At 39.9% G+C, this 12898-nt stretch overlaps 1 pseudogene; it reads left to right on the top strand.

Moving 5' to 3' along the window:
• The first annotated feature begins 9372 nt into the window (after window positions 1–9372).
• LOC126471876 (5S ribosomal RNA) lies at window positions 9373–9489 on the top strand (annotated as a pseudogene).
• Window positions 9490–12898: the final 3409 nt, after the last annotated feature.

Genomic DNA, 12898 nt, shown 5'->3' with positions numbered 1-12898 from the left:
TTGGGTTGGGTGTGCTGGGGGAGGGGAACCAGGTCTCCCTGGAGGGTGGTGACAAACTGATGCCACCACTGGAGGTCGGCAGGATCTCAGCTGTGGATATTGAGGCAGCAGTCATGTAGGTGGAGAAGGTGCTGTCAATGTGGGCCAGGAAATCGTACGGGATGGGGGTGCGAGGGCGGACATAAATGGTGGCACAGGTAATGGTAAGGGTGGGGAAGAAGAGGCTGAGGGTGAGATACTTGGCAGGATTGTTAAGGAGAGGTTGGAGCCAGACAGGGAGGTCCTATAGCAACTCCGCCACGCGCCAGAGGGTATGGGTTATTGGTGCAGTGAAGGGTGTAAGGAGCTGTGGAGATGGAGATATGGGGTTGAAGGAAGGTTTCATAAAGGACGAAGGCATCCATGTGGTGCTGATGGAGGGTGTGGAGGAAGAGGAGTTTGTGGGTGGGCAGGGAATGAACATTGTGGTACGGGATACGGTGGGGTTGTTGTACCATGGGAGGGGAGAGTTAGACGAGGGTGATGAGGGGGCTGAAGGTGAAGTGGGCCTAGTTGTGGGAGTAGGTGGCATAGGTGGTAAGATGGAAGATGGATCGGGCAGCGAGGACGATTTGGGAAAGGGTGTGGGAGCGCTGGAACTTAACTTTTCACACCTTGCAGAGTTATTGGTTATTTTTCTCTTAATGCTGTTAAACATAATGTAGATGCAGTAATCTTAAATACACAGCACTAAATCTAGCACGCTTTGCTACATTACTCCTCTAGACTCTTCTGTTGTGCACGTTTTAAGGAGCTTTTGCACATGCACAACTGACGCGACGAATATCCTTTCAGGCCAAATACATACGAATTTGACAAACAATGTGCACGTCTCACAGAGTGAACCACTCAAATGCAAGTTTACGTCAGTGCCACTAGCTGGTAGCACATTGCAGCAGACTTTTATCCCTGTTTGCTCTGCATAAATCCCGCTAGACGGTAACACATTCCTCAGATATGCCAGTTCACTCACTATACAGTAAAATTAGGTCGGCTGTCAGCAAATGTTACAGGTGTACTGACGGAAAAACCTATTTTGTGGGATTCCGAATGAGATACAGTATATTAAGTTTAGATTTTATAATACAGTAATCCATTTGAGACGCTGAGAACCATAAATCCTCGTTTACACGACGACAGTAGATTGAAGGTAACTGCGCTACCGGCCACAGCGCATGTGCGCCGCGCGTTTGCACTGCTCGTCGGTGAAACTAAAAAGTTTCGTCGTGTTCCAAATTTGGCGACACTAGTTGCATGAGTTTTGAGGTTATGTGTGTTTGTAGAGTGTAGACGAACTGAAATATGAAGTGGGGAACGGAGAATAATGTTCACTCTTTGGATATCTATGCTTTGCATAGGTGTTTGTGTGATTTCAGGGATGCTGGTTTCAAAAATAAGCAACATATTGCTGCCCGTGAGACCCTCATGTGCGATCAGAACGTAGATAGCTTGACAATATTTGAGCTGCAGGGCAAAATTTATTGAATTAGGAGCACATATACAAATGAATTAATAAAAATATAAGCAAATGTAATTCTAGTTGTAGAAATGCTCTTGCTACAAGACTTAAGTCCCATCGTTCGAAGCCGGCCGGAGTGGCCGAGCGGTTCTAGTCACTTCAGTCTGGAACCGCGAGACTGCTACGGTCGCAGGTTCGAATCCTGCCTCGGGCATGGATGTGTGTGATGTCCTTAGGTTAGTTAGGTTTAACTAGTTCTAAGCTCTAGGGGACTAATGACCTCAGAAGTTGAGTCTCATAGTGCTCAGAGCCATTTTTGAACCCATCGTTCGAGGTGGCCCACTCTTTCTTTTAAGGAATATTGTTGGTAGGAGGGAAGGCTATGCAAATCAAGAAGCTACATTCTTTATTCGATATTGATCTATTTAAAACGTTGCAGCAGAGTTCCCCATTCACAAATGTTTGAATTTTGAAATATTGCCACTGTACAGATCTATCTACAAGAGAGTAGTTTGCAAACCATCCTCTTCTTAATGCGACATGCTTCGAATAATTACTGCTGTTAATGCTAATATTTATTACTGTTAATAATTATTAGTGTTAATGAAAAAGGGTCATCAACTAAAACTGCATCTTATAGCATGCCGATTGTTCTCGATTGTAGTGCATGTAATGTGATATGTAATTTCAGTTCTGACGACAGTGCTTCATGCATTACAATATCTTTATTACTTATCCCGTAATTAACTTTATTTAGGATAAACGTTAACAGTTCTGGTGACATTCTAAGATACGTAAAAGAACATCTTGGGTCTTCCACCACAAATTATTTCAGCAAAGATGCTGAGCAACTAAGCTGACGTCTATTCTTCATTCAGTCACGAATCGAAACACGTTTCCTTTTTTTTCTTATGCAGCGATTCCACACAACTCGATTTGACTTCATTACAACTCGTGCGACTTGCAGCTGCCAAAACTTTCGTTTCAGACATGATCAGGAACCCAAAAAACGACGAAACTGACGTATATACTGGTTTCGCTGTGTCTACAGTCAAATATGGAACTATTTGCGTGTAACTCATTTCACGTAACAAGTGGCGCAACCCAATTTCGTCGTGTAAACTAAGCTTGAAGCACATCGTCGTCGATTGTGAGACTGCGGCATTTATTCATGCTTCTGGCATTTGTTGTGTTATGGAGGGTTCGGTTTATCTGTACTGTAGCCCACATTGTATGTACATATGAACATTCATGAAAAGCTGTCTGACTAGCCTCTTTGATATTCACTTAAACATGGGGTCGAAAACGGTATGCTTTTGGCCCATAGGGTTCTCAGCACCTCATTTGTATTCTAGTCAAGTGACCTTGTTGGTAGATAGTACTATATGACTTTAATCACTTGTGGTTGAAGTTGGTTGTATACTGTGCAAGACTCGGCTTTTCTGTGCAGTGTCAACGTCAACTCTTTTGAATCTGTTTTCAAGTGCATGCAGAAAATAAAATTACCAGAAAAAGTTAACTGCAAAGGAATTTGTGCCACCCAGACCAGATCCGTTGTCTGAGAAAGTGAAAAAATCAGATAACCGTTACTACAAGTGAACATTTAACAAAGATGTGTATAATAACCATAAGTTGTTGTGTGAGTGCAACGTAAGTATGTCTTATGTTAACTCTTAACTAATACATGTATTAGGGATCTTATACATTTGCCTGACAAAAAAAAAAGCACGAAAACTTCCTCTTACACAAAAAAGTGAAACTGATAGTAGTGAAATCTTAAACTTTATTTAGGTTCTGCCATAAACTGTGCTTAATTATGTACAAAACAACAAAAATATTCAATAAAATTTGCCTGGGTTTGTGACCGCATGGTCAATATATGTAAAACTACCGGTGTTTTGGTCTCTGTTGCAAGTGACCTTCTTCAGCGTGTAAACACAAACATATATATATTGACAATGTGGTCACAAATCTAGGAAAATTTTATTGACTGTGACAATGGCTGCAGAAGCCTACGTTTATATAACAAGAAATATTCTTCCTTTTTCAGACTAGTTATGCATGTTATAATAATAATAATAATTATTATTATTATTTCTTTCCTTTCTCAGACGTTATGTCTGGTTAAAAATGGAAAGTGACGTGGACCTTGATCAAGCGTGACTTCCTTTTAGCTGTACGGTATATGTTACATTGCATTTAGGAACTTTTGGGTAATTGAACATGTATCAATAATTACAGATTTCCGTAGTGGTATATATACGTTTGGATGTAGTTGTATTGCGTTGATCTACTGGTGGATATTGTGTGGTATGACTCCTGTAGTTGATAGTATAATTGGTATAATGTCAACTTTATCCTGATGCCACATGTCCTTGACTTCCTCAGTCAGTTGGATGTAGTTTTCAATTTTTTTCTCCTGTTTTCTTCTGTACATTTGTTGTATTTGGTACGGATATTTCGATTAGTTTTGTTAATTTCTTCTTTTTATTGGTGAATATGATGTCTGGTTTGTTATGTGGTGTTGTTCTATCTGTTATAATGGTTCTGTTCCAATATTATTTGTATTCATCATCCTCCAGTACATTTTTTGGTGCATACTTGTATGTGGGAACGAGTAGTTTTATTAGTTTATGTTGTATGGCAAGTTGTTGGCGTATTATTTTTGCTACATTGTTATGTCTTTTAGGGGGGTTCTGTATTTGCTAGTATTGTACATCCGCTTGTGATGTGGTCTACTGTTTCTGTTTGTTGTTTGCAAAGTCTGCATTTATCTGTTGTGGAATTGGGATCTTTAATAATATGCTTGCTGTAATATCTGGCGTTTATTGTTTGATCCTGTATTGCAATCATTAATCCTTCCGTCTCACTGTATATATTGTCTTTCCTTAGCCATGTGTTGGATGAATCTTGATCAATGTGTGGCTGCGTTAAATGATACGGGTGCTTGCCATGTAGTGTTTTCTTTTTCCAATTTACTTTCTTCGTATCTGTTGATGTTATGGGATCTAAAGGGTTGTAGAAATGGTTATGAAATTGCAATGGTGTAGTCGATGTATTTATATGAGTGATTGCTTTGTGTATTTTGTTAGTTTTGGCTCGTTCTATAAAGAACTTTCTAAAATTGTCTACCTGTCCATAATGTAGGTTTTTTATGTCGATAAATCCCCTTCCTCTTTCCTTTCTGCTTCATGTGAATCTTTCTGTTGCTCAATGTATTCTATATTTGTGGCATTGTGATCATGTAAGTGTATTGAGTGCTTCTAGATCTGTGTTACTCCATTTAACTACTCCAAATGAGTAGGTCAATATTCGTATAGCATAAGTATTTATAGCTTTTGTCTTGTTTCTTGCTGTCAATTCTGTTTTCAGTATTTTTGTTAGTCTTTGTCTATATTTTTCTTTTAGTTCTTCTTTGATATTTGTATTATCTATTCCTATTTTCTGTCTGTATCCTAGATATTTATAGGCATGTGTTTTTTCCATCGCTTCTATGCAGTCGCTGTGGTTATCCAATATGTAATCTTCTTGTTTAGTGTTTTTTCCTTTGACTATGCTATTTTTCTTACATTTATCTGTTCCAAAAGCCATATTTATATCATTGCTGAATACTTCTGTTATCTTTAGTAATTGGTTGAGTTGTTGATTTGTTGCTGCCAGTAGTTTTAGACCATCCATGTATAGCAAATGTGTGATTTTGTGTTGATATGTTCCAGTAATATTGTATCCATAATTTGTATTATTTAGCATGTTGGATAGTGGGTTCGGAGCAAGGCAGAACCAGAAAGGACTTAATGAGTCACCTTGGTATATACCACGATTAATCTGTATTGGCTGTGATGTGACATTATTTGAATTTGTTTGGATATTAAGTGTCGTTTCCAATTTTTCATTACTATATTTAGGAACTGTATCAATTTAGGATCTACTTTGTATATTTGCAATATTTGTAGTAACCATGAGTGGGGTACACTATCGAAAGCTTTTTGGTAATCAATGTATGCATAGTGTAGCGACCTTTCATTAGTTTTAGCTTGATATGTCACCTCGGCATCTATTATCAGTTGCTCTTTACATCCTCGTGCTCCTTTGCAGCAGCCTTTTTATTCTTCAATTATAATTTTGTTCTGTGTTGTATGTGTCATTAATTTCTGTGTAATGACTGAAGTTAATATTTTGTATATTGTTGATAGGCATGTTATGGGGCGATATTTTGCTGGGTTCGCTGTGTCTGCTTGATCTTTAGGTTTCAAATAAGTTATTCCATGTGTAAGTGTATCAGGGAATGTGTATGGGTCTGCACTGTAACTGTTAAGTAATTTAGTTAGATATGAATGTGTTGAGGTGAACTTCTTTAGCCAGAAATTTGCTATTTTATCTTTTCCAGGGGCTTTCCAATTGTGCGTAGAATTAATTGCTCGGGTGACTTCATGTTGCTAAATTATGACTTCAGGCATTTGTGGTATCATCTTTATGTGTCTGTTTCTGCTTGTATCCACCATGCACGCCTGTTATGTTGTACCGGGTTTGACCATATGTTGCTCCAGAAGTGTTCCATGTCTGTTATGTTTGGTGGATTGTCTATTTTAATGTTTGTGTTATCTATTGTCTGGTAAAATTGCTTTTGGTTTCTGTTGAATGTTTGGTTTTGTTTCCTTCTATTTTCACTTTTGTTGTATCTTCTAAGTCATTTGGCCAATGCTTGTAATTTCTGCTTCTTTTCATCTAATTGCTCTATCGCTTCTTGTTGTGAGATTTTACCTAACCTTTTTCTTTTTTTGTCTAATGTTTCATTTCTTATAAATTGTGTTAGCTGTCCGATGTCTTTTCTCAATTTTTCTATTCTGATCTGTAGCCTGTGTTGCCATGCTGGTTTTGTGGGTTTCTTCTGTGTGTTGGTTGGTTCTGATCTCTGCCAAGTGTGTATATTTAGTGTAGTGAGTACTCCTATATAAACTAGTAGTTGTAACTCTTCCATAGTTGTATTTTCATTTATTTTGTTGTGTGTGATTGTGTTGATAGTTGTTTCGACTTGTGGGTTATTTGGTGGTCTATGCAAGAATGGTCTAATGTATTTGTGTCTTTGTATTCTATATATGTCAGCTGAAATTTTTCTTCTATTTCTAATGTGTGTCACTTCATGCTCTATTTGTGCATGTTCTGGTGGCTGTCTTAAGATTTCATTTTCCTCTGATTGTTTAATTGATGCATGTTGTTCTTTGTTTGTGTTGCTCTGGGATGTTTGAGTCCATTACTGTATTTTCTTCTTCTTCTGATTGCACATTATTTTGTTCCAGTATTTGTTGTACTTGTTGTTTGATGTTTTCTAATTCTGACTGAGGTATCCTTATATTTTTGATTATTACATGGATCTGATCAGCTAGTCGTTGTTCTGTTAAAAATTTTAATTCTGGGCATCTGGTAATAAATGTTGTGTATACTTGTGATCTGTATCCAGCTGTGTTGGTTCCTAAGTTTGTTGCTTGGTAATAACAGAACATGAGGTGTCGGTTAACTTCATCTGACCATCTCATCCTCTGTCTTTGTTTTCCTTCTAGAGTGGTTGCAGGAAGCATATCCTGCAAAATACCTCTATTTGGATTTAAATCATTTTCCGTGTGGCTAGCAGTGTCGTTACCATTGTGGACGAGCATAGGGTTCAAGCGTCGTCCCCGACCATGACAGCGCTTGTCCGAGGCTTCATTAGTTCTGTCCTGAACCAACTAATCACACTAAAAGGGGGGGTTAGCCCTATTTGTGGTTTGTTCTTTTCGTCGCCTTTTATGACTGGCAGAACATACCGGAGGCCTATTCTTTTTCCGGGCCTCCACGGGTCCTCCGCGGGCCTCCACGAGGTTATTATTATTGTTACTGTTATTACTATTATTACTATTATTATTATTATTATTATTATTATTATTATTGACAGCAGCTGAAGTTGTATAAATATTTTGATAAGCATAACTGTCATACAGCTGATTCCATTAATTTCACACTCTCATATTTGCGTGAATTTAAAAATTTGTGAACACCCTGAATGTATACTATCGAGCTGCCACTGGTGCAGAATTCAATAAAAGTTACTTAGGTCGCCAGAATTATGCGTAACTTAGATTTTAAACTCACTTTGTGTATGCACATAATTGAATTTAAAGCTGGAAAACAGTCTTGTGCATTGTCTCACTCTTCTAATAGTTCTTCATTAAATTTGTTTCACTGGGTATTAACGATTTAATGTTAAATATTTTAGCAAATTTTGTACAAATTGCGTTTTTTAAGTCGTGGAACATCATACAATAAGCTTTTCTAATAGATATTTTTGTGTAAATGAGACCTCTTGACTTTTTAACAGATATTGGTTGTGTGAGAACGTGTCAGTACTATGAGTCCTAATTTGAAACATATAGATATTATGGTTTTTACGTCTATCAAACACATCCCTGCGATATTCAATAGTGTAGAAACATTCCTACTGGGATTGGTTTTGCCGGCCGCGGTGGCCGAGCGGTTCTAGGCGCTCTAGTCCGGAACCGCGCTGCTGCTACGGTCGCAGGTTCGAATCCTGCCTAGGGCATGGATGTGTGTGATGTACTTAGGTTTAAGTAGTTCTAAGTGTAGGGGGCTGATGACCTCAGATGTTGAGTCCCATAGTGCTCAGAGCCATTTGAACAATTTTTTGGGATTAGTTTTGATTTAGTCATAATATCTGTACTGTGGTAAAGTACTAGTCGTTGACTCCAAATTTTCGGTTTAGCTGTTTTGATCTCCATATGGGTAGATAACGACGTAGGAACGTGGTCAAATCAAAGTTAAAACAGTATCTAATGAGAACTCTCCCCGTTCCGAAATGCTATCTTACTAATTTTTGGATAGGTCTTACAGATAGACATAGTGGCAGTAACAAGCCTAGCGAGATTTCTACAGGTTACCGACGTGCAGCACAAGTGCTCCCAATTATTTCCAACTAATGTCTACGAAAATCAGATGCTGCCCATTTAGCGGCAGAATTCATGCAATAGTTACACTGTTGCGTTTATACTGGTTAAATCTCACTGGAGTGAACAGAGAAACTAGTAGCAAAGATGGATTCTCTTTAAGAGCAGAGATACATCATCGTGGCATGTATTTAGTGCTACTGGTCTCATAAATCTATTATGATGAAATATAAGCTTGCCAAAACCGTTTAAGGAGAGAGCGCCATGAATTTCTCACACCTGAATGGAGGTATTATGTACTTACACCATTTCAGACTGTGTAATATTTGATAAAGCTTTCACAAATACGAGAGCTTGCTGAAAATTAATGCCTCCGAATGTTTTATATGAAATCTCTTTAAGTTTTTTTGTATTTAAACAAACACTTTTAACATTCTACATCTTCATTCTTCATGTTTACATAACTACTTCTCAATGTAGTTAAACGCTGGAGACGAACACATTTCTCCCAGCGAGCGACCAGAATGCTACTACCATGACTGTAGAGTGTTTGACTTTGTTAACAGGGCCAAAACCTCACCTCTGCTTGCACCGCTTTATCACTATGAAGTGGAGCCCTCGTAGGCGATCTTTATGGTTTGGAATCAGATGAAAACATATGGGGCCAAGTCGGAACCCTATGGAGGATGATCCACGACAGTGAACCCAAGGCGTCGAATTGTTACATATGTCGTAGGGCTCATGTGGTCTTGCACTGTCATCCTGAAGGAGTGAGTGCTCCATATGTCGGCTAACTCTTAGAATAAGAAACTCGATTACGCCATACTGTTTCTCACACACTGATATAGTTACTTCACACACCGCCATATTACGCACTTCATTTCGGAGCCCTCTAGTGGCAAGGGGCTGCAAATATCTAGGCACGTAGAATAACGAAGTGACAATGGCCTTGCCTCAGTGGATACACCGGTTCCCGTAAGATCACCGAAGTTAAGCACTGTTGGGCATGGTCAGCACTTGGATGGGTGACCATCCAGCCGCCATGTGCTGTTGCCATTTTTCGGGGTGCACTCAGCCTCGTGATGCCAACTGAGGAGCCACTCGACCGAATAGTAGCGGCTTCGGTCAAGAATACCATCATAACGACCGGGAGAGCGGTGTGCTCACCCCACACCCCTCCTATCCACATCCTCCGCTGAGGATGACGCGGCCGTCGGATGGTCCCGGTAGGCCACTCGTGACCTGAAGACAGAGTGCTTAGAATAAAGAAGTAAAATTTTAATCACGTCGGTTTTATTTTAAAATGTTTAAGAGCTTTTACCTAAAAAATTTGGAGGCGTTGCTTCTCAGCATGCCCTCATATGTGCTCAGATACTTTAAAAAATTAATTGTGTTTAATGTCTTATGTAACTACAAACTAAAGTTCATCCTCAATCATTGGGAATAAGACTCTGGACATTAATACTGAATAATGGCAACTGTGGAACCTGTAGCACATCATATTAGGCGTCATGCGTCAACTGTGTTTTTCGAGTAAATATCTACATGGAAATTTTTCAAGAACGCAATATTGTACCAGTGCTGCTCCTTCAGTTCCGCATTTTCATGAACAAACAACCTATTCTCAGGACCGTCACACTCTCTCTCAGCTGCTTCTACATTTTAACGTTTCTCCATTATCTCTCAGAATTGTGACTCTCATTCCCCGCGTTCCATTCCATATCAGCCCTGTACCCATGTCCTATTGCAAAACTCCTACAGCCACCTCTGCAGAGCACACAACCTTGCACATAAAACTCCATCGATCTAAATGTCAGTTCCCTCATAGTTATCTGTCCCTTCTTGACTCACCGGCAGCATGTAGAAGCTGATAACCTTTAGCCAGCGATGACTCCTGCACCAGACCATGAGCTGTACCGTCAAGAAGATCATTGGCACAGTAAATGTTGTCAGGTCGAAATAAAACATGACGTTTAAGCAGACAATCAAGAGATTTTTAATGTCTCTTTTTAAAATATTTCATTATTTCTAAAATCAGCCTAGCTGCTGTGACGTCACTCGTGTCAGGGGGCGCATAAAACGCCGACGATAGCATTATGACCACTAAGTATAACAGGCGGACCATCAGGTAACATGGGACGCTCCACCGGTACCAATCAGAGATCGGCGAGGAGCGCTGCCCTGTCAGTGCGCAGCCTCTGCACGAACTCGTCGAAGTGTTCTTCGTCGTCGTCGGCCCCAGACAGGCGCCACAGCATCAGCAAAATTTCTGGTGAGTAGTCGGCACCGAAATCGTGGCGCACACGTCGGCGCAACGTGTTCTGTAGGGCGTACCACAGAAGCGACGTCCGCTGTGACTGGGTGCCGACGTTGCAGGTAGAGTGTCTTCTTCTGTCCCTGCAACACAAAACTGTGCATTTGGAAAGCGATTCTAAAATTTTAGTAGGCAACAGCTTCAAGCGTTTAAGGTATACATTAACACTACCTCAGCTGCTGTTAAAAAACGCTTTATTTTCCACTACCAGTTTCATTCACAGAACACTAACCCAGATAGCCGAGTGCATTGACGCGTTACTTCCAGAATATGTGGCGGTGAGCCTCACCCGGTTTCACTCCGCCTCATGAACTGATGGCAAGGGCTGGTGAGTTCGCCATCCTGGACGTGATTTTTAAGCGGTTTCGCACATCCAGCTAGGTAAATACAGAGCAGGATAGAAAAAATTGAGCCTGAGATTCAACGTTCATATCTCTAAACCCATGTTTCATCACCTGTTATAAGACGTTTCGGTAGTTTTGCATCGTTGTTGAATTCATGTAGCGACCATTGGACAACTTGCATTCGTCGCTGTTTTAATTGGAATTAAACAATTTTTGAGCAAATTTTCCCTTAAAACGTTTCGTGCTCAAAACTCCGAAAATATTCACGGCATGAGCCGGTCAATATGTTAACATAATGAGCGACTTCTCTGACTGTGATCCAGCGATCGTTCATGACCATTTCTTTCACTTTTTCCATGATTTCATCAGCTGATGATGTACTGCGACGTATTTCAATAGCTTCTTTTCTCTTGTAGTGTGAACGGTTTATCGTCCACGTTTCTGTTCCATACAACGCTACACTCCAGACAGACGCCTTCCAAATATTTAAATTTATTTTTAAAGGAGTGAATACTCGCCGTTGACTGTAGAAATTAGTTATTTCATAAATAAAATTTCGGCCTTTGGGCCATTTTCAACCGGTACTGCAAAAGGTTTCGCTTCAGCCCATTTCAGACTTTACAGTCCTCCGGCATGTATAAATGTCAATACGCGTCATCGTCAAAAAACAGATAGAAAATGACCCAAAGGCCGAAATTGCAATTTTGAAATAAAGAATTTCTACAGTCAATGGTGAATATGACGTCCTTTAAAAAAGTCTGTATGTCTGTGACCCCGAGCATGAGAAATTAATCATTTAAATTTATGTTCGATATTAAAAGATTATCTTTTTCAGAAATTCCATTGTCACTATTGCCAGACCGCAGATTATTTCCTCTGTGCCTAAGCCATCTTCATTATTTTGCTACGCAAATAACATAGTTAATCTACTACTTTCATTTACCCTAGCATAGCCCGATATAATACGACCACATTCCTTTACCCTTGTTTCATTTTTGTTGATGTTCATCTACACCCTGCATATGAGGTGTCCTACAAAATTAACGATATTGTTTGTTTTTTGGAAATAATTTTACATATTCGCCAGATCAATGTTACAGCCTTCAAAATAAATGGTTCAAATGGCTCTGAGCACTATGGGACTTAACTTTTGAGGTCATCAGTCCCCTAGAACTTAGAACTACTTAAACCTAACTAACCTAAGGACATCACACACACCCATGCCCGGGGCACGATTCGAACCTGCGACCGTAGCGGTCGCGCTGTTCCAGACTATAGCGCCTCGAACCTCTCGGCCACACCGGCAGGCCCTTCAAAATAGTCCCGTTTCATGTCATACACTTAAGCTTGAGCTCCTTCCAATCCCAAAACAGTTCTGGAACTTGGCCTTTGCAATAGTTTTTAGCTCTCCAGGGATGCATTTTTAATCTCATCTATGCTATCAAAACAACGAACATTTAAGATTTTCTTTATTTTTAGGAACAGAAAAGTCACATGGCACCATATCTGGCGAATATGGAGGATGGGGCATGATTTTAGTATTGTTTATGGCAAGCAATGGAGAATGAGCAGGTGTATTATCGTAATAGAAGAACTGTGAAGTCTTTCGCCACAGAACTGGGCATTTCTATTTTATTTCTGATTACTGCATACCAATAGTATTGAACTTGTAGTCCGCAGCTCGTGGTCGTGCGGTAGCGTTCTCGCTTCTCACGCCCGGGTTACTGGATTCGATTCCCAGCGGGGTCAGAGATTTTCTCTGTCTCGTGATGACTGGGTTTTGTGTGCTGTCCTTAGGTTAGTTAAG

Source organism: Schistocerca serialis, chromosome 3 (genome assembly GCF_023864345.2).
Source record: "Schistocerca serialis cubense isolate TAMUIC-IGC-003099 chromosome 3, iqSchSeri2.2, whole genome shotgun sequence".
NCBI classification, from domain to species: Eukaryota; Metazoa; Arthropoda; class Insecta; order Orthoptera; family Acrididae; genus Schistocerca; species Schistocerca serialis.
The sequence above is the reverse complement of the archived record's forward strand: the minus strand, read 5'-3'. Positions and strand labels throughout refer to the sequence as shown.